The sequence below is a fragment of the Colius striatus genome, chromosome 1, assembly GCF_028858725.1.
Source record: "Colius striatus isolate bColStr4 chromosome 1, bColStr4.1.hap1, whole genome shotgun sequence".
Lineage (NCBI taxonomy): Eukaryota > Metazoa > Chordata > Aves > Coliiformes > Coliidae > Colius > Colius striatus.
This window is the reverse complement of record NC_084759.1, coordinates 70,237,355-70,259,854: the sequence shown is the minus strand read 5'-3', so window position 1 is coordinate 70,259,854 and position 22,500 is coordinate 70,237,355. Positions and strand designations below refer to the sequence as shown.

The window sequence follows — 22,500 nt, the reverse complement described above, 5'->3', positions numbered from 1 at the left end:
TTTTCCACTATGGAAAATTAATTCATGAATGATTGAGATAGATCAGGCTTGGAATACAGAGACAAACATATTGATTCCCTTATGCTTGTGTCCATTTTCTGCTTGGATTACACTTAATGTTTTAAGAAATTCTTGCAGCTTTCCTTGCTTTAAAGAGAATGTGAATATACATTGGAATGTCAGCATTGCAAAAAAAACCATATGTCAGTTCTAGAAAAATACCTCTGGTGGTGACTCCAGCATTTGTGATGCAAGGTGAGTGAAACAGCCATAGAGTGCTCCATGAGTAATGAGTGCACCTACCAAAAACAGATTTTTAAATTGGGGAAAAAAAAAGTTTTTTCAGCAAATATTCTAACATATCTTTGTCAGTGATTAAAAGAAATGAAAAGAGGAAGTAGGTGTTACAGTTACAAGTTTTTTGTTGGCATTCTACAGCAGAAATGCGTTTGGTGAAAAGACTGAAGAAATCCAATGTGTGTTAAAAAATTCAGGTAAGATAGTAATTTCTTTCTTAAGAATTTATAAGTCATTAGCATCAAAATAACTCATTTCACAGATTGTTTCACTGGCAGGAGTGTTTGATTTGTAGTAGTATTTGTTCAGTCTTTGTAGTTTAAAGAGACTGAGTTTGTCTAGCCTGGAGAAGAGCGTTCATGCGGCTTATATAGGAAAAAGCTCATTCTCTGTGTTCAGGGTGGGTAACTCGGGAGTCCTAGGCTCCAGACTGAGTAAAGAGGAGTCACATCTAGAAGACTTTTTTTCTTTTTTTTTTTTAAATCTAATTTAAAGGTAGTACTTGAACAAATTGCCTGAAGGAAATTATAGTCCTCATCATCCTTTCTAAGAAGATGTCAGAATTCTGTGATGAGAAATGAATATGAACAAATAAAATTCCATCCAGCTCTGTTTGTTTGGTGAAACTGGGATTGCTGATTCTTTTATTTTGAGCTACACAAGGCTTAATATAGATTTTGATCTGCCTTTACTTTGTCTCTCAGTGAGACAAATTCCAGAAGAATAAAATCCCCCAGATGAATATTTGACGTATAAATTCCCCCAGATCCCATAGATTATAAGTGATGTGCTTTTATTTTGCTATATTGATTGTATAATTATGTAAAACTCTATTGAACTAAGTATTATAACAAGTTACTTTCTATTGAAATTATCTGGATGAAATTCAGGCCTGACTGTGGTTAAATAAAGTTGTGAAACCTGACCTGCTTAAGGCAACAGCTCTTTTCAGAAAACAGGGTTTCAGTGTTAAAACTACCAATCTAGTTACTTTATTTATCTAACTATGTATTTAGCTCTTTCTCAGTGATGTATTTCCACTTATGTTTTGTGATGCCAAGTACTTTACATACATACATACATCCCAGAAAAAGGCTGAAGTTTTCACAACTACTTACATAATTTAAGAGCCCAAGTCAGTTTTTGCTTTCTGAAGTTGCTCAGGCTTCATAAAGAAACATTTTATTCAGTATTCCTTTCATAAGATCTGCTATTGTGAAATGTGGGTGAGGTGTCTGCAACAGCAGAAGTGAGTAGATGGGGACTGTGTAAAACCAAAAGAAACAGATAGCTACTCTGTGTATTTTACTTGTGCTTCATGGGTTTGCGGCAGGGAGAGGGACTGTTCTTATCTGTCTGCATGGCACATGAGTTCAACAAGTTGCTGAGAGGGGAAGTGAAACTGGCGTGGTGAGAGTGAGGGAAGGTGGGTCAGATGTGGATGCTGGAGGGACAGTGGAGTGGAGCAAGGTGACCTATACAGGTCTCAATGCACTGTGGCCAGCTGGTAAATGTGGGGAGAAAATGGATTCTTCTGTGGAAAGCTTTCACTGTCCTGTACAGACAGCTGTGTTTAGACACTGTGAAGAGGCCTCTGCACATTTCTGCAAAGCTGGTGAAGTTGCTGTTGAATTCTACTCACTTACTACATTCAGAGTTTATGAATACTCAGGTTGACAATACACAGAGCTTTTCAAGTATTTCAGGTAAAGCAAATCAATTATAATTGGGCAAAAAGTTCTTTCCACAAAAAAAAAAAAAAAAAAAGCTATTACAGAAGTGGTTTCTTTGGTGTGTGGGTTTCTGGTGGGTTTTTTTGTTTTTTTTTTTCCTGTGGAACAGTTAGTGTGAAAAAGTCTGGTTTCTGTCTTGCCTCCACTGTTTTCCTCACAGAGAAATTACTTGATATCTTAGGATAAACCCCTGTGAGCCGCTGGAAAAGTACAGTGGTTTTCACCAGTTTCTGTATGACTGTTTTGAAAAGGATGACATGTTATGTAAGGAAATTGGTATATTCTGTAGAAAGTCCCATTAAAGGATTAAAGCAAAGCCTGAAGTCTTACAGCTTTTCCTCTCTACTTCTGTTTGATATATGACACCATAGCCAGGGAGTTCAACATGAGAGTAAGTACACAAATTAGAGCATCTGAGATGTGTGCAGAGGTATGCCCTTTTTGCTTTCATTGTCCCATAAGGATGTCCCAGGGGCTGTGAGGGCTACCCCATAGGGGCAAGCCAGGAGCCAAGGTCACCATAAGGCCAGTAGGGCCATGCTCTCTCCAACTAGGGTCTGTCCAGCAGCACTCAGTGAAAGAACAAACACAGGACAGGAGTGGTGACCAGAAACAGTCCAGAGCCTTGTAACTGCCCAACAAGGTCACGGTGATGGGGCTCTTGTAAAGACCAGTGGGATGCTGTAGGTGATGGTCAGAAAGTACAAGGTTGGGCACAGGCCACAGTGTAGCTCAGACAAGGACTAATACTGAGGATCTGGTCACAAATGTAGTTCCTAAGAAAATAGGAGCAGTAAAGCTGCCCCAGAGAAACTCCTAGCTCTTTCTTCCCCAGCTCTTTCCCAGAAATGTGATCCTAGGTTCCTCAACCAGGGTGCAGCAGGGCTGGCCTGAGCAAGAGGCAACTTGGCCTCAAGAAGCAGGGATGGATGCCAGAGCCAGGGGCTGCACTCAGGGCCTTGGAGAATGGGGGCTCATCAGCAGAGCTAGCATGATTTTTTCCTGTGAATATCACTGAGAAATGTTGTTGTTTTACCTAAAATGTTTTCTTGGAAACATATTGCAATATCAAAGGAGACTCTGAGTCATAACTAGGGCTCTCAGGGTCCTGCAATGTGGGGCCAGTAGCATGAGAAAGCTTTAGTGTCTGACAGGGGCCAGTTTGGCTGTGATGTGAGCAGCCTGTGTGTTGGGAGCAGAGGATTCATTGCCTGTGCAGCAGGCAATGGGCGTACTCAGAGGCTCAGTAAAATCCTTGAGGGTTTGCTCTAAATAAACATGAAACTTTCAGAAACATCAACCTCTTGGAACAGAGGCAGCAGCTAAAGTGTTTTTTTCATCTGAGGGAACATCATAGTTTCCTGGACTCTTTGGTTTGTGAGAAATTAAAAAAAAAATAAAGACTGTATGTATAGTTTTGTTCTGACTCAGACCAAACTCAAATCTCGAAAGTGCCCAAACTTCCCATAAACCTCAGAACTCTTTCTGATCATCTCTGGAAGGAGGCTTGCTCTGCCACTCACCATTTTGTTCCTTAGAACAAAAAAAGAAATTATTTCTACATAAGTCTTTCTCAGGAAGTATATTGTTCTCTTGTGGCTGTGCCTGACCTTTTCACAGCAGAACACAGAAAAACAACTTTCATAGTAGAGGACTAAGGAGTCAGGAGTCTGCAGCTGTAATGAGATGGGATATATTGGAGCAGGTTAAACCCTGCACCCTTACAGATCTCAGGAGGAGACAAAGGCAGACAGTTTTGAAATATATCTCTCTGCAGTCAGTGGTTAGACCATAACTGAAATGCTGGTTGATAACTATGGGGCTTATTTGTATTTCAGTGCAAAGTTTCGGTACATTACTTGACACTGCAGTGCACTAAAAATATTGCTAAGGATATTGCTGACACGAGCATGCAAATGATCTTTGTACCACTTGTTTTAGGTATCAATGTATTTTTCTAGGCAGTAATGTAGCTCAAGTTACACACTTGAGGTCTGTTCTAATCTGAACAATGAAAGAGCTTTTCCACTTCTCATTGGAGGAGATTTTTCTTCTTTTTTATTAATTCATGACTACTCCACCATTCACAGGCCAGTGTAGGAATGTGATTTCGACTAAATCTTTTGTGCTGTAACAGCTGCCTTGTTCAAACCATCTCAATACAAAAGTCTTAATGGAGTTGAGGAACTGGTCTATATAGTCTGCCTGACTCCCTTTGAATTACTTTTACTTTTGGCAATTCCTCACAGGGAGATTGACTTAGCTTCAGCTGGGCACAACAGAGTAAAAATTAACAATGTCTGTTTTCTGGTGTGATCATACAGGGAGGAAACAGAGCTTGGCTGACAGTGTAAGTGCAGTTTCATTAAATGGATTAAGAATGGGATCCAGCCATGCCATAGAATGACAGGCCATGGACATGGCTTTCTTTTGGCTCATCTGTGTGTGTGTTGGAAATTTCCTTTTCAATGTATATTATAGAGAGTAAGTTCTGCCTTAAATGTTAAGCTTGTTGAATTGTTATGTGTCCTTGCTTGAAACAGCTTGAAACTGCTTCTATGCCAGCAAAGCTGCTCGGAGATAATGGTGGCTTGAACTGACTTTGTCCTGGCTGTAATTTATACACAATTTATACACTAGTCATGAGCTAGCAGTGGAGGTCAAGGACTATTTTGCTAAAACACAGGGGAAGGAAAAGGGAAGTGATGAATAATTTGCAATTTAGTGCTGCTTTTTTTCTACTTTCTTGTGGAAGTGATGCAAACTCCATTTTTCAATATCCGTTTATGAAACAGCTGAAAAACTGCTCATAGTCCTTATTACTGAGGAGTGCCTAGTAAAAGGAAATGTAAATGCTGGTTTTTTTGCTTTATGTTGTGTTTATGAGGTTAAAATCAGTGTGAAGCCACAGCATTAAGTTGAAGACTTACAGCACCTGCTCTGAGTCAGAGAAAAAAAAGTCCCTTTAAAAGAACTGTTTGAGATGCTTTATTACTGTCACAAGAACAGTAGCATGGGAATGAGCTTTCAGTTACAAACCTCTGTTTGGGGGCCAGAAACTTGCTGTTTCAGTCATACATCAAAGCCATCACATTAAACATGTTCTTCCTGCCCTGTCTCAGCAGCAATTCCCTGGAAATGAACAACGGCATTTTTCAGCAGATGCCACTGTCTCAGCCTCAGGAATCCAAAACTGACTCAGCAGCACCTCTCTTGCTCTGCCCATGCTCACCCTGAAGCAATTCTCCATCTAGTCAAGATGAGAGCACTTGTCTCTCTCTCCTCAAGTCTCAGGCATCATCATCCAAGGACCTCCTCTTATGTGAAGCCAAGTCATCTGTGCTGAGTTCCAGGCCTGGGAGCTTGTTCCAGGAGCTCTGAGACAGATGCAGGTGTTTTGCTTTCAACATCTGGGAAATCTGTCACACCTCAGTTGGGCATTTTAGGACCCTGCTTTGAAATTACTTTAATCACGTTATTCCAAAGCCTTGCAAGAGCATAAAATTCTTGTAACATTTGCGACAGGAGTGGTTCACTTTTAAGTTGTTCATTAGACAGCAGAGAACTTTGATAACTATATTGTGAGTGATTGCTTCTTAGGCTTAAAGATATTTTGTAAAATATTTTTAAAGCTTTTCGAACTATACCTCAGGGCTACCTGGGTGAAGCTATCAAGACTCAGTATTCTTTTCCCCAACTTTCTTCTTCTCACATCGAAACACCAAGCAGCCCAAAGAGCGTCCCAATAGTGGAGTATATGGAGAATCCCTTCTTATCTTCTGTCTATGCTATGTTATCTATCTCCCGTTTCCAAAAGTGCCAGATTTTCTAGCTGCTCACAGCTCTTCAGCCTGGCAGACAGCTTTACCCAGAAGGGGAAGTCAGACACAGTAGGTACCTTGGCAGGAATGAGTCAAATGGAAAACGGACAAAGAAAGTCAAATGCTTGGCATAGATGAGTAAACTGTTCTTCTTAAGGAGTTCAAGAAGGAGATAGCAGGCCAAAGTATGAAGATAACCTTATTTTCAGTTTCTTGCTGTCTAAAAAATGATTGTTAAGATACGTATGAGGGAAAGGACATGCTAGTAAAGAGTAATTGTGAGGACATATGGAAGAAAGAGAGAGTATTAATGAACGTTAAAACTCACCTCCACTCTAGGACAGCAGATATACATATTTCCATTCAAAGCTGTGTGTTGTCAGTCTTGATATCTGCTGACCAAAACCCAAAACTTTTTCATTATTTCCCTGCTCATTGCTGATAAGCACAATCTTTTCAATGCTGAAAGATCAACGGAAACTTTTATCTCAGGACTGAATACAAACTTTTATCTCAGGACTGAATACAAATGTTCAACACTGAGGGAAAGAAAAAATATAGACAGTATTAAAAAATGTATCAACTGTATCAATAATTTCTTTCTTGTTCTTTCCTTCATGTTTACTTTACACTATTTCTTGAAAAACAGAACACAGCTCTGAAGATCAGAGTAGAAACACAGTTGCAAGAATTATCTCCTAGGGCTGATTTCTGCTACAACAACCCAAAAGAGTGCATATATGTAGATTAACTCAGATGCCTGTAGAGTCTGGAGGAGTGCAAGGTCCTTGCTGGAGATACCACCATAAACTAGTGATGGAACCTCTTCTGTTTGCTTGGCACCACCTGCTGGGTGGCTACACATCACTACAGCTTCTAAATCCTACATTTGGCATGACAGTAATTGCTGGACAAGTTTTTTGCATTTTATCTAAAGCTGGATTTCTGCTTGACCCCTGATGCACCTACACGCTAGCCTACGATCAAGCAGCCAAGTCCTCAAGCTTTTATTCCAGTGTCCCTCCCTTCTCTGGGTTTCAGAAGGATGAGGCATAGGTAAAGTCAAAGGTACCCCAGGCTGAGCCCCTTGCAAATGTTTGAGTCTGGTTATCCACAAATACTGAGCTAGAACTAGACCTAGGCTAATGTGTAGATACAAAACAAATGGGGTTGTGGGGCTGGGAGTGCATAAATCCAGCTCCTGCTTCAATGAGCAGCATCAACAAAAGCTGGTTTTATAGCATACACAACTGGCATTAATAGTTCTTTAAATCCATACAGGCAAGTAAAGCTGAGATAGCCTAGCAATAGCCACGCTCTGACTGAGGCAGATGCACAAAGGAGAAGAGGGAATATGGTAATGTCTCTTTAAAAGACCAAACTTTTTCACAATGTTTGTGTGGAGGGAGAGTGATTTTCATGCTATTATCTCCTAGTTTCCACAAGGCTGATGTTCCAAACTACTATTCAAAACGTCATTTTGCATTTAATAAATGCTCACCTTCCTTTTGTTTTTTTCCTGTTGATCTGGAAATGTTTAGCTGGCAGCCCATGTCTTCATACTGCAGCTGCAACGATATCCTTCTGAGAAGGATTCACCTCCATCTTGTGCCAGCAGCGTGACTCCTGTGTCAGTGCAGCTGCCTGGGATTCTTCTACTTGGTCATATTGGAAATGGTTGATGATGCTGGATTTCTCTCTTTTCCCTGGAGAAAAACGTTTTGTGGATAAATGGAACTGGTTTAGGTTCAACTCCAAATAATATTAGATCCTTTTTTAATTGCATTAATTTTTTCCTTTAAATTATAATTTTAAATCTCTTCATCTACTATTTTTGCTCTTAAGACAAAGTTCCTAATCCCTGTAGTTGCAGAAAAATGTTAGAAGATATGAATCTCAGTGAATTACAACCTTTGAAGCAAGTATTTAAGAAATAATCTGAGTATTTCTCATATTTAGGATTTCTAGATGTGTGAGACTGACAGTAGGATCTCTACATCTAGATCAGATCGCATAGGAACATGTCCAGGCGGGTCTTGAAGATCTCCAAGGAAGGAGACTCCACAACCCCCCTGGGCAGCCTGTGCCAGGGCTCCCTCACCTGAACAGTGAAATAGTTTTTTCTTATATTACCCCTTGTCCTGTTGCTAGCTACTATAGAAAAAAGGGATGTCCCAACCTCCTGACACCCACCATATAGATATTTTTAAATATCAATAAGATGTCCCCTCAATCTCCTCCAGACTAAACAGCCCCAGTTCCCACAGCCTTTCCTCATATGAAAGATGTTCCGTTCCCCTGATCATCTTGGTGGCCCTGCACTGGACTCTCTCTAGCACTTCCAGAAAGATTTGTCCAGAAGTCCAGAAAGATTTGCCTTTCTGGACTAAGTCACAAAGAATGAGATTTAGCACATGTAAATGAAACAGTCTAAAATATATGTGTCTGGGTTTATCTTGTCAGCTGGGGAGAAATGGAAACTTCTACAGAGAGATTTTATTCTAGGAGAGCTATTTCAGAAATATGGGACAGACTATTCTCTGGTCAATGCCTCTCCCTTCAAAGACAGAAATCTAGTTAATGAGACTTATCAGCTTTTGCACAGCTAGTGTGATTCTTATCCACACAATTGTTGCAGTATCAGTTGATTAGCACTTGAGCTTTAGACACACTTATCTGGCCTGTCTCGGTAGAAGAAGATAGAAAAGGAAATGATATTTTTTGCTAACAAATAAGACAAGGGTGAAGGTAGCTTCAAGCTTTAGCTGAAGAGAAATTGTTCATTGCTAACCCAACTATTTTATACAACAGGCCAAATCTGTGTCCAGTGAAGTGATAGTGGCAGTGGAGACTGAGGGAAGTGTTTGGTTTGCAAATTACTCCTGCATATCTGCAGTTCAATGCTAGCTTGTGTCTGGGCCTTGGATAAGGGTTGGCAGGTCCCCTCCAGTGGTCAAAGCTCCCTAGTTCCTGTTGTATCTGACAGTCAAAGCAGAGACCAGACAGGTCTTTGACCTCCCAGGCTTCTGGGTCTCAGTTGGAGCAGCACGCCACAGTTTTGCGAGGGGGCAGTGGGGCAGTGCATGCCCTGCAGCAGTTTGAAAATGTATGTCAGAGGACAAAGCCCTGCATTGCCATCCCTGATGAGGGAAAGGAGCTGGGAAGAGAGGGGATAAGGAGTGGAGACTTGAAATCAGCACATTTGATTTTCCCGAAGCTGACCTGGAGTTCAGTTACAACAATAGAATAGCATTGCAGTCACTTGGGATACAGGCTGGGTTGGCTATCCCTCCTGCTGCTTCTCTTCCCTTCCCTGGGACAGCAATTGTTTGTTCCTGCCTTGTTCTGGCAGCAGCAAGAGGATGTTTGTGGTGCCAGCTGTTGCTGTTAGAGAAGGGACAGCACAGCTCATCTCTAAAAGAGGGGAATGGGGGACTCTTGCAGTGAAGGAGAGTCTTGCTGCCTGAGAGAGCAAGGGTTTCATGCTCATGAAGGTGCATGCCTTCATATGAGGAGGAAGGAATCAAGGCTTCTACATGTGTGATCAAGAAGACTGGCTGACCAAATACTTAAATTTAAATGTATTCAGCATAGCTCAACAGTCTGCAACTACTGATGTACTAGCCTTACTTTTTATCCTGTTTGCTCAGATTCTTTCTTCTCCTGTGTAAGTTTTGGTGCTCTCTAACACTTCCTCATTAGGGAATGCAAATTGTCATAAAATTGCTGATTTAGAAAACACTAATTTTCCCCCATTGTTACAAAAAACAATAGAGGGAGCTGAAACCTGCAGGAAGTATCCCTTATCATCCCCAGCCACAGGCTCGTTAAAGACTCAGCCTCTCAGCTATGTTTCTAGAATCAGAAATTACATATTAATATAAGCTGAGGCTGCCCGTCCTCTATGTGTATTGGAGTCAACAAGGAAGGTGAGCAATATCCCCTTATATCTCAGATGGAGCAGGAAGACTCTGAGGGATAGGAAATCCAGTACAAATTAGTTCATGCTGTGAGAACTGGGAAAACACAAAATATTTTCATCTTCTGGAGGCTTACATGAGCTCAGAGACTTGGAAATCTACCTGCTGCCTAGCTGCCACTGTAAGTTCAAAATCAAAATCCTTAAATTTCCCACTAAGGCTGTAAAGTTAAGGTTGAAGATACTTCAACATTCAATGGGGGAAAAGAAATCAGAGAAAAGTTTGCTTCTGCTCCTAGCAGAGGCCTTTTCACAGAGTCACAGTGCCAGGCTTACATAGGAAACAAAGAATTTCTTGTGAAATTAAGTGGATGTGATTTTCTTCAATTTGCTGTTTTCTCATTTAGCTCTCCTAGGTGCTTCTTAGGAGTTTGTTCAGTGCTGAATTGGTCAGTGAGGACCATGGAAAACGCTGCTGCAGAAGGGTTAGGACCAAATTTTTACTCTCAGATAAACAAATTTGTTTCTCTGCCACTGAGTCTAGCTTTCCCAAAGGACTCCAGGTCATGTAGGAGAAGTGGATCATAGTGGTCCAGCAGGCTGGCCACCTCAACTGGGATAGCTATTGCTGCTTTCAGTGCCTCCATTAGAGCTACATAAGTATACTGGGGCCTTCCTCTAAACATCTTCAGATTCATTTGCTTGCTTATGAGTGTATTTTATTGCAGCTATAATAAATGTTCCTACACTTGCTGCTCTTCAAGGAGCTGTGAGCTCACTCAGTGACCTGCTCCCTTGCCTTCAGTGAAGATGGAAGAGGGTTCGAGGTGGCACTTGGCTGTTGCTGTCACACCTGTTAATATTTGCATATGACAGCATACAGCCTGCATGAGAGAATTTCAGTGCCTATCAAATAATTGCGGACACCTGCGTTCATTGTTTCAGGAGCCTGGCCTCATGGCAGAAGTCACCAGGAGGCACTGTGACCTGTTCTCATGCTGGCCCAAGGCTGGCTTCACACCTCACTAACTTTGCAACAGCAGAAGCCACTGCAGCTGCAAAATTAGATTTTCTGAGGTGGCAACTGAGTCCTCTTGGGAAGGAGGGGACACAAAAAGGTGAAACCCCACATAACACGCAGAGAGAAAACTCAGGGAGGGATGGCAGGACCTTCACTGTGTGAATGTGGGGAAAATCCATTTCAGCCTCCAAATTCCTCTCACCCTTTTCCCATGGCTGCTGCTGTTGTGGCATGCTGTGTGGTGGGGAGTAACAAACAATGACCTCCTCTACCACCTTGGGTGATGGAGCACTGGAACAGGCTGCCCAGATGGGTTGTTGAGTCTCCTTCTCTGGGGACATTCAAAATCCACCCACCCCAGGTGGTCCTGCTCTGGCATGGGGGTTGGACTAGATGATCTTTTGAAATCCCTTCCAACCCTTATGATTCTGTGATTCACTGGGGTGATAGGAGTCAGAGAGGCTGAGCCATCTGCTGACAATGAGTGTCTGGGTGGGATAAAAGCAGAGGTGGTCTTTTGGCTGGCTGCCCACCTATTACATTAAACAAGGTAGGTGCTGCAAAAATATTCCTAGCAGTGGTGTTGGCAAGTGTTTCCCCACCAGGACATTAAATGCCAAGACCCTAGAACAGGCTAGGCTGAGGCTGTGTGTCTCCTTAAACCATACTGCAAGTGACAAGGCCACAGATGACCACATCACTGGTGCGCGGTGATGCAATCCAGGACCCATGAAGACCATACAAGACTGCCTCTTGTGTAAACAACCAGATTTTCCCCTCCTGCATTTGGGACAATATGATTCATTTATTTATTTATTTATTTATAAAAAAAAGAAAGAAAGTGCATGAGTTTAAATCCCATTCAATTTAAGTAATCTAAACATGTAAAGCACACTCTAAACCAGAATCCTCTTAGCAAGAACTGGACTGGATCTGAGGTGACAAGAAAACATGAGACTGGAGAAGAGAGAGAAATAATAATTGAGTAGGGGTTAAAACAAACCTTAATGGAAACATTTATTTGGTGGAACTGCTATGCAAAGTACCTAAGAGAACATCCTTTCCTGATGTGTTAGGTACAAATGCCTAAATCACTATCAACTCGGAGACATACTAAACACTGAAGAAAATAACTTTAAAAAAGTTATTAAAGTTATTAAAAAAATATTTATGGATGAAAATGAGTAGTACTTACTGAGATGAATAAGAAAGTTTAGAAGTTTCTAAAGGGATTTTTCTGCTTGAATATATGTAATAAATATATATTTTAAAGTATCAAAACGGGTTTATTCTCCCATTTGTACTTATTTCCTTAAAAAGGGTCTTCTTTTCTTATCTTAAAGAGTAATTTCTGAAGACATTACCAAATCCATCCTACCTCTCTGGCAGCATTAGCTAACAAAACAGGAGAGATGTCTGAGAGAGAACGTGGGATGCTACCCTGCTAGTCTTTTTGTCATCCCAGGCTCCTGCAGGTCCCCCGTAGCTGCTGGATGATGACCAGCAGTGCTTTGCTTGTATAGCAGGAAAGCCTGGGTTGCCTGCCATCTCCAGGAAACCACTGGCTCTTTGTTCTAACACTGTCACTCTGTGGCTGTTGTCTTCTGCAGAAGGAGGCACCAATCCAGTTTGGGCAACACACAGCAGCCTCAGGCACTGACCAGGAACTATTCACTCCATGTTGCAAATGTTTGAGGTGTTCATGACTGCTCCTCTGCTACGTATTTTCTTCAACTCTTTACTTCCATTTCAGAAGGCACACTGCACTCCTCAGCATAGGAATGGCAGACAGCAGCTCACTTTGATGTGTTTGTTACCCTGAACTATGTTTTCATTAAGAAACACTGGTTACCCTAGAAATAGTGCTTTGGCTTAGAGGTCTTTCTGTGCTTTCTCCTCCCCCACTAGCAATGGCACCACAATCACTGAAAAACCTCTTACTGAAAACTTCTTACTTCCCCTCATACACAATTTGGGGAAACCCAAAAGCACATTAGCGCTTTCAAGTTTGTTTTTTATGATGTGCTATATGCTTGGTACAGTGATAGCAGTAATCCAGTTAGGCTATATTGCCAAAGTGAAGACATTGTTTGGAGTTATATAAGCTTTTGCTGGCATTAAAAAAGTCTCTATTTTGATCCTATTGTTTATTATTGTTCTGCAAAGAGTTTCAACAAAAGCCACAAATGAAGGTCTGCAGATGCATTCCTGAGACATGCAATGAAAATGAAGATATGCCAAGAACTTCCTGAGAGATAGATTGCAGAACTGAGAATATATTTAATCTGGAATAAATACACATTACAGTTTTATTTGAGACCTGAAAAGACTTCTATTTTAGAGCTCAGATTGCAAAAACCACAGAAGAGTGTATGCTGGTCTCTGCCAAAAACATGATTGCAACTTCTCTGGGAGACAATTATTGACATTAAATACAGCTCAGTGTGAATAGCAAGAAAGGAAGTGATCTTCCTTGGCATAGGAATACTCCAGCATATGAATGTCTCTGAATTAAAAAAGTAAGGTAGAAATTAGTGCAGGGGGCCTGCACCCTGCTCGATTACATTTCTTGGGTTTAAAAAGGTTTTCTAAAGCTTCTTTCCCGTTTGCATTGTTAAAGGAAATGACTGAAGACAATACAATAAACATTCAGTCATGCAGCAAAGGAATATCTGGACTGAGAGCAAAAGTCATTGTTGCCTAGGTCAAGGGTAAGTACTGATGAGTTGACAGAGATCGCAGTTAAAAACAGAACGGCAAAAAGGCCTATTAGATTAGCTTTAATCTGTCTACGTAAATTCCGTTTCCTCTACAATCAATATTTGCATTGTTGAGACATTTGGTGTTAACACATTGTCTGTATGTTTTCCCACAGTGTCCATGCTTTTGTCAGACATTTATGGGCATGGCTCATCATGTTATGTAGTCCCTAGTATCTGAAGTATTTGGCAAAGCATAATACAGGAGAAAAACAACCTGATGTTTTTCTCCCCAGGCACTGGCTTCTCAGCCTGACCTGCTGCCCAAAGTTTGGCCCCAGGTCTGTGTCCGCTGCCAGGAGCAGCAGCCCTCAGAGTGTCAGTGTGGACCAGGCCGTGACCCACAGGAGCCCAGGCCATGCCACAGCTGTGGCCCTGCAGTCGCCCAAGTCATTGGTTTTGCACACCAAGCCACTCCTTCTCTAGAAAGCTGCAGCTGAGTGGACACCTGCCACAGCAACATCCCAGGCGATTCTCCTCCCCAGCTGCTGGAGCAGGTCTACAAAGTCTTCCTGAGCTTCTTTCTTTGCTTCTTTCATCTCCCCTCTGCCCTTACTGCTCACTGTGTGTCCAGAAGTGTCTCACTCTCAGCTACCTCCCTGCACCTCCTGACCACCCCCAGAGCACTGTGTTCTTCCCTGACTCACCCCACATTGCCTCCCCTGTACTGGGTGGGAGCCTTTGGCATGCACAGCTTTGCAAGCAAAAGCTGTGAGGATGTGAGGAGCAATGCTAGTCCAATAAGGATAGCAGTAAACATTGGAATCATTCCAGGAGCTGCAATGGTTTTACTCCAGCCTCAGCAAAACTGGGGACACAATTTGACCCTCACTTTTTCAATCTGATGGTCCACAGGAACGATTAGAAGACCGAGAGTACTGATTGATGTTTGTATCGTAGGAGCAGTATCTAGGTTTCTGATTTGAGATGTGATACAGACCCCTTTGGAAATAGGCACCACCTAACTTTCTCTCTCTCTCACATGCCATTTCCTTTCAGCAAGAAATAATACCAAGTCTTTTTGTATTTTGCTGAAAGGATTTCTTATTAAATATGCATCTGGAAAAATCAAAAGCTTTTCTGGATATAACTGCCATGCAATTAATAATCAATGAGTGGTAAGATCATCTACTGGTTTTTTTTTCCCCTTCTTTTCTTTTTTTTTTAAGAGAAGGGGAAAAACCAGATTTCTACAGATTTCTGTTGAGACACAGATAACACCTTTAAGAAATGGTGCGTGATAACTAAAGAAACTAGGTGGAGTGCTTCCTTCCTGTAATCCGTTTGTAATCAGTGAGAAGTTAAGAGACAAATAGGACATCTTACATAATGTCTGAAAAACAACATTTTTACAGGAAGAAAAAAAAAGAAAGAGCCTCTCCCACCTCCAGGTGGGCCTAATCCTGAGTCTCTTTAAGGCCTGGATGAGGGTCCTCCTGCCTAAGCAGGTGGAATCACTGGTGTTGGCTGGGTGATTCACCTTTTTGTTTTTTCCCCTTCTTATTCTGTAGGCAGGCTTGCTTTCTGAATATCTAGTGTTGGGACTAGAAGTAAATGTGTGTTCAAGGGATTTTTGGCGATAGTCAAACATGTGTGAGCATATCTTCTGTGAGCAAATGTGGGTGAGCATATCTGCCCAGCGGCTGCGTGATGCAAGAAGGAGACAGTCACAGCCTTGTGTTTCAGCACCTGCTTCTCAAGAGCTGATAGCTGCTCTGAAACATCTAGCTGGAGTATCCCAGTTTGTCATATCCTACATCTGGGCAAGAAAATAAAAAAAGAAACATCCCACTTTCCAAATAGATGCAGAAGAAAACTGAAACATTTCAACTCTTAAAAACAAAAAAGAAAAAACAAACCCTAAGCATTAAAAAGCTATTATCTTTAACCACTGAAAAAGATTTGGCTTCTGTATGATGAGCACATTGACTTTTGCAGATGATGGCCATTTTCCCACCAATTTTATCCAAGAATATGTCCCCTTTGGGAAAAAATTGGTTGATCTGGTCCTGCTAGCATCTCTTAGGAACTAAGGAGCAGAGAAGCTTAACAGAATTCCGTCTGGGAAAACACTCAATTGCTTTAACCATCAGAGTATAGAGGGACCACCAGACAACTGTCTTCTGCAAAACCATACAGATCAGTCTCTTAAGCTGACCCATTATTTGGGAGGATTTCAGAGAAATGAACATGTGGTCACATGGCAGAGAGGAGCTCAGCTCAAGGAGATGCCCGGAGAATGGCCACAAGAGAGTGATTTATTCTTCTCAAGATACCTGAGCTTCTGATAATTTTGCTTGTATTCATCTGGAAGTTCCCTCTGCAAAATGCAGTAACTCAATGGACTAAGGTCTGAATCCTGCCTCTTCCCAACACTTCTCCAACGGAAATAACACTTGAGGTGCTCAGTCTCAAGTTCAGTCTTTAGGCTGAAATTTAAATCTATCTTTAATAAAGACAAATGACTAACAGAATTGAGGTTTGCATGACTGCTGCAAAAATACCTCCAATAATTAGATACAAAAGAAGAAATACTGATCCCTGCTTTATTTGCGTTTTTGTCTGTATAATGGACCCTTTACATTGCCTGTGAAAATTAAGGGTGACCCCCTAATGTGGAGATCGTACTCTGAGATAGAAATAATAGCAAAGGGAAGTAGCTTTTAAAGTCCAACTGAGTATCAGGATTATCAAACTGAAATCTGCCTAGCAGGGGTTAGTCAGACCAGCAATCAGTCAGCAAATACAGTTTTCTAAACGATTTCAAAAGCAGTTATTATTTTTCTCAAAGCTGAGTCAATTCAAGTAAGGCTCTAGCCACATTGGGCCATGCAGGTGGTTTTAGTCAGAATTTCAAGAATTTTCAGTGAATCAAGAAATGTGTATTTTATTTTGTGCTGATGAAAATTTTCAGCTCAAATACATCTTTTCATTTGGGACTTTTTTTTTTCCTAAAAATGTCAGTGCTACATCCACAGGAGTGCTGTGAGGTAGCAGCCACAGACATGGAAGCAGAGCTCTGGTGCTTCAAAAAGTGACATTTAGTTTCAGCTGCAGTAAACTGAGGCACCTCTTGGCTCTTGATCCAAGCATCAGCTTCCTTCCAGAAACAGTCACCAGTCACCAGACTGTAGATTTGTTCTGCACAGAGAGCAATTCAATATTTTACACAATATATAACAGGAAAGACAAATTCCGCATCTCGACTCCACTTTGATGCATGCCACAGTGCCTCTAATGAGTCTGATTATTCCTGATTTGCAGGAACAGAGGGCTGTGGCCCCTGCCTACTCATACTAAAGGGTCTTTCCCTTTTCTCCAGTTGCCATGCTTCTCTCTCCCCCTTGCATATCATTGACTATTCACTCCCCTGTGCCATCTGTCATCACTCTCCCTCTCTTTCTCTTCAAACCTTTTTTTCATCCCTTGCCTGCAATAAGATCTTACTCACCTGTTCCCACTTTACCTCCACATAGCACAGGAACCCTTGCTCAGATTACAAGAAAAACACACCAAGAATCGCATTTGGAGGATTCCTCCAGTTTTGCATAGAAACTGAGGGTCATGCGTGAGTGTGTTTGGAGGGGGAGAAGATGTTGAGAGTCTCGAAGTATGGAGACAGTTCAGTGGTTGAGTGTAACCAGGGCACTCACATCAAGGTAAAAAGTAGGATATTTCTCTGGATATGATAGAACTAGCTGAAGTGATCCTGACTCCAAACTGCACTGCAGTTCAGTGACCGAAATGGTCTCCTGGGAAATGGAAAGCCAGTTTCAAGCAAAGCAAAGACTACTTGAACTACTACTGTTGCTACCAAATTAGGCAGCACTCAATTCATATGACAGAAATTTCCTATGATGAGATGAAAATATAGAATCATAGAATTATAAAATTGTTCTGATTGGAAAAGACCTTAAAGGTCATCAAGTTCAACCACTAACCTAACACTTCCAAGCCCATCACTAAACCAAACTATATCCTTCAGTTCTTCATGTATGCATCTTTTAAATATCTCCAGGGATGGTGGCTCCATCTCTTCCCTGGGGAGCCCATTCCAACGCTTGATAACCGTTTTGGTGAAGAAATTTTTTTCTAATATCCAATCTAAACCTCCCCTGCTGCAATCTGAGGCCATTTCCTCTTGTCCTATCACTTGTTACTTGGGAGAAGAGACCGACCCCTACCTCCCTACAACCTGCTTTCACGGATCATGTCTCCCCTCAGCCTCCTCTTGACTAAACATCCCCAGCTCCCTCAGCCACTTCTCATGAGACTTGTTCTCTAGACCCTTTATCAGCTTTGTTGCCCATCTCTGGGCATGCTCCAGCACCTCAACATCCTTCCTGTAGTGAGGGGCCCAGAACTGGACACAGTATTTGAGGTGAGACCTCACCAGTGCCGAGTACACGGGCATAATCACTGGTCTCACTAGTTGCACTATTCCTGATAAAAGCCAGGATGCTATTGGCCTTCTTGGCCACCTAGGCACAGTGCTGGCTCACGTTCAGTCAGTTTGAAAACACAGTGAAATGAATATTTTGGCTTTGATTTTTTTCCCTTCATTTTCTCTTAGGCAAAACTACATGAACCTGCAGTTTTGAGGATGAACAACTATTAGTTGAAATGGTTTTGACCCTGTGATGGTCAAGCCATTGGATAAGGAAGCAGTTCACACCTCTTTGTGCAGTGAAAGACTACGAGGCAGGTTTTCTTGCTCAGTAAATACCACCTCTTCATGGTGCTAGGACATCTAGACGCCAATGATAACTTTAGAAGGAACTGGACTTCTACTTTTCTAGAAGTAAATAAAGTTGTCTGCTTATTGCCTGGAGAGTTAAGAGGAATGTCTTCTCTCTGGAGAGCTCCATGGATGCATGTTAGCATTGAAATGGATGATCAATCATAACTGAGTGTCATTAGAGCTATAATGTCATGATAGCACAGACAGCTAAAAGGCATGGACAAAAATGAATTTTACCACCAGGATAACAAGCACCAAAGTAATGTATTCTGTCTGTGCTTGTCATTGTTGGTCTCATAACTCAGTTCTGAGCTCTGGAGGTGGCTGTCAGGGAGCTTGGAGATATAAGGTTGACGGTGAGTTGAAGATCTCCTCTTCACTGTTTGCCTGCCTCGTTTTCATCCCTTGGCAAAGCTCACCTTGCTGTGGGACATTTCGTGCTGTGGTGGTCTTGCCTGTCTACAATGGACCAAGAGCCCAATACCTCCTGCTGCTGGATAACGAGGGCATATTGCTGGCTCATGGTTAGTTTATTATCAATCAGGACTCCCAGTTGTCTCTCTACAGAGCTGCTCTTCAGCCTGTCCTGGTGCATGGGATTGTTCCTTCCCAGATGCAGCACTCTGCACTTGTCCTTGTTGAACCTCATGAGGTTCCTCTCTGCCCAACTCTCAAGGTGGTCGAGATCTCACTGAATGGCAGCACAGCCTGCTGGGGAATCAGCCAGTCCTCCCAGTTTGGTGTCATCAGCGAAGCTGCTGAGGGTACACTCTGTCCCCTCATCCAGGTCGTTGATGAAGATGGTGAACAAGGCTGGCCCCAGAACCAATCCCTGTGGAACTCCACTGGCCACAGGTCTCCAACTCGATTCTGTGCCATTGATCACCACCCTCTGGGCTCTGTCATTCAGCCAGCTCTTGATCCACTTCACTATTCACTCATCCAAGCCACACTGCTTGAGCTTTCTTGAGCTTTCTGATAAGGATATATTCAGCATTGTTGATAATCTTTCTTAAAGTTGTGATAAGTCTTCAGAGTGATGCTTTCTTAATAATAATAGTAATAATAATAACAACAATGACAACAACTTTCTTTTCATTATGTTACGATACGATGTACCCAAGTATATTGTACAGCAACACTAATTACTACTTATACTCAGTAATACTCCAGAACTGTCAAATCTCGCATTTTTGTTACCAAGAGTAAATGCTGATATTTCTGTTCTGAAAGTTAATTTCCCCAGTTTTAGAGGGTAAAGACTCTTTAAAAGGATAGTGAATAAAAGTTGTAAACTCAAATATTTGTAGTCTTACAGATCAAAATGAAGAAAAAAGGTCTATTTCTAACCTGCTGTATTTGAACTGAATGACTGTTGTTTAAAAAATAACAACCTATGAAGCAAAAAAAAATCTCATTACTTTTTAGGAGGTCTGATTCAGTATATTTTGCATGATTTGAGGTTATGAGACTGAAACTCCTTCCTGTAGGCTCATGGTAAGAAGCAACTGTGGCAGCTGATAAAGGCTGACAGTTGATTCAGTTTTTATATGTGAAAGTGAGAGGAGTAAAGACAAGAAGAACTTGAGTCTTTGTCCTGCAACCACATTTAATGTAAAACTCCCCAGTGGTTCTGCATATGAAGCTGTGTAATAAATAGCCCTAACTTGAGGAATTACCCAAAAGTTCTGGCCTTTGTTCAAAAAAAAAGCAACTAAACATCTGCTTACATCAAGGATCCTGAGTATCTCCATTATTTTTGTGGTAGATTGCGAAAGGATGAGCATCAAGTGCAGATCACAGTCCCCAGTGTCTCACAGACATATGTCTTGGGTGTCATTATTACTGGAAGTAATCTCTAAGAAGTCAATGGAAGAATCTATCTTCAAGAGGATTTTATTCATTTGTTTTATAAAGTCTTGATTGCATAAAGAAAACCATGCAAGCATATATGTAACAGAAGGAACTCTGACTTTGCTGTTAAAACTCTCAGAAAAGGACCTTGCAAAACTCTGTTTCCCTCCATTGTCTCTATTCAAGAGTGCCTTGAATGACTAGCTCTGGTGTAGGCAATGCAAACGCCCAGAGCTAGGTGAGACAACCGCACTCCTTCATCAGATAACTCAAACACAGGCTCAGAAGCTCTGCAGGCTGAAGTATTAGATCTGCTGTTGTCCGGGGGGAAGGAGGAAGCGCTCCACGGAATAGCCTGAATCCTATCCACTACAGAAGCAGCAGTGCTCTCTGCAACAGGCAGGGTAGCTCTGAGCAGTGCTGGGAGAGCTGGTCCTAGTCACCTTCACTTTAATAATCTAGAATACTGTCCCAGACCGTGGAAGACTCTTCAGTCTGGACACGTTCAGGAACCCTATTCCCACTTTCTGTAATAATCCCCTAAGCGTGAAGCTGGGATGTGTACCCTTTCTAGTCCATTTGGTGAAGTTGAACCGTTTTGCTGAGAGGAATCCAAGATCTGAGTGATCAGGTCTAAGAATAAACCTCTTTCAGAAATCAAACATCCAGTAAGAGCTTGACAATGCTGAGAAGACCAAACTCAAAACATTGTAGCTGGGTGCTTCAGATATGAAACTGTTGTATAAAAATGCACATTGGTGACATTTCTATTCTCTCTTCCTCTATCAATATCCCAAATGCAGGGACTAACATTTCCCTCATCCATAAGTTTTTTAAAAATAAAACAGACACATGCTTAGGTGAAGAGACTTCAAGACTGTGGAGAGGACAGGTATGCACATATGTTCTGGGCTTGTTTTCTAAATTATAAAAAAGAACAAGGGTGTAAAATATAGATCTGTCTTTAGTGTTAACAGCTTGCATTGCTGGAAGTGATTGCTTTCTCAGTCCACTATTTTGGTTGAGAGAAGTCACTTTGGGGTGCCAATCCTCCAATCATACACCAAATGCCTGTCCAGACTACAATGGATGGATGCTACTCCTTTAATTAACTTGTTTTTTCTTGCTCTGTTGGGCACGGCAACACTGAAATCATGTTGAGAATATTGCACTAAGCCTCTTCTAAAAATGAGAATTAGGTGCTCAAGTCATTACTTAAGTCATTTCTAGACTTTATCACATAAGCTTCACTCAATAGTAAAATGTACTCAGTCACAGTTATGCAGAAAACACTGCAAATTCTCTCTTCTATAGTTGTGATCAGAGCCAGCTCCTCTGAACACCTGCATATTCTGTGTGAAACAGAAATCATGTGTAGGTCATGACATTAGTTATCAAACTGCAGTGGAAAGGTAAATGATTTTTTTTTTTTTACTGTGCTTGAAAAAGCAAAGACATTACAAGTGAGGAAGGAGTTAATAGTTGCAAAATACACGGTCATTTCCTGAGTCCTGTGGTTGGTTGAATACAAACTTTCAACTATTTCCAATTCTTCTCTGTCATTTAAGAGGCTTTCAAGGTGCACTGTACATCTCAGACCAGGTAAGGAGTACAGCTTTTCACTTCTTGGTTGTTTATTGTTTTTCAGTGGAGTCAGACTCGGCCAAGACAGATTTGTTCTCCCTCCTATTTTTTACATCCAAAGGGAGAACAAAGTTCATTGCAATCCAAAAAGTACATATGTGTCTTTGTGCCAGATGACTGTGAGTTGTAAAAATGAAGAAAGAGGTTAATAATAAAGGCATAAGAATAAGGAAGTTATGCTACATATAGCCAGAAGTCAGTATTATTACAGCAAATACTGCAGTAAAAGAGAAAGAAATCTCTTACCGCCAGTTTAAGGAGTTCACTGCAAAATCCACTGTTATAATAAGAGATTCTCAGGTGTACAGTTTGCTTTAGTAAGCAGAGCAGTAAAAATCATAGTGTGTATTCAATGGTGTTTTTAAAAAGAGGAAGAATGAGCTTGTACATACCGGGGGCGAAAAAAATAACCAGATAATTTTTGATCAGTATTATTTGTAAAACTGGAGGTGACATCTCTCTTTAGCTATTGCAGAGTCATGTATTACAGTCATCTTGAGACTGTTCCTGAGGTTTGTAGCAACCAAACATATACGCAGAAGTGACTGTGGAACCATATCATAAAATGCAATAATTTCATCAGTCTCTTTTGATGCATAAAAACTGAACTCAGACAGACGGGCACCAGCAGGAAGTCTCGTAACTCAGTGCACTCTTGCATACTGCATTTGTTGTCTCTTAATAGACAGGGAGAGAGACTATTTATGTGAA

At 41.4% G+C, this 22,500-nt stretch overlaps 1 protein-coding gene across 4 annotated transcripts in view; it reads left to right on the top strand.

Annotated features, from left to right (window-relative positions):
* The first annotated feature begins 442 nt into the window (after positions 1 to 442).
* P2RY8 (P2Y receptor family member 8) overlaps positions 443 to 22,500 on the top strand; it is a 57,687-nt gene continuing 35,629 nt past the window's right edge. Inside the window, exon 1 of one of the 4 annotated variants that reach the window (XM_061988529.1) lies at positions 443 to 494. The gene's annotated coding sequence lies outside the window, so the exon portion shown is untranslated. Of the gene's footprint in view, positions 495 to 21,713; positions 21,748 to 22,500 lie in introns of those variants that run through there. The other 3 variants (XM_061988526.1, XM_061988527.1, XM_061988530.1) reach the window with 3 other exon arrangements.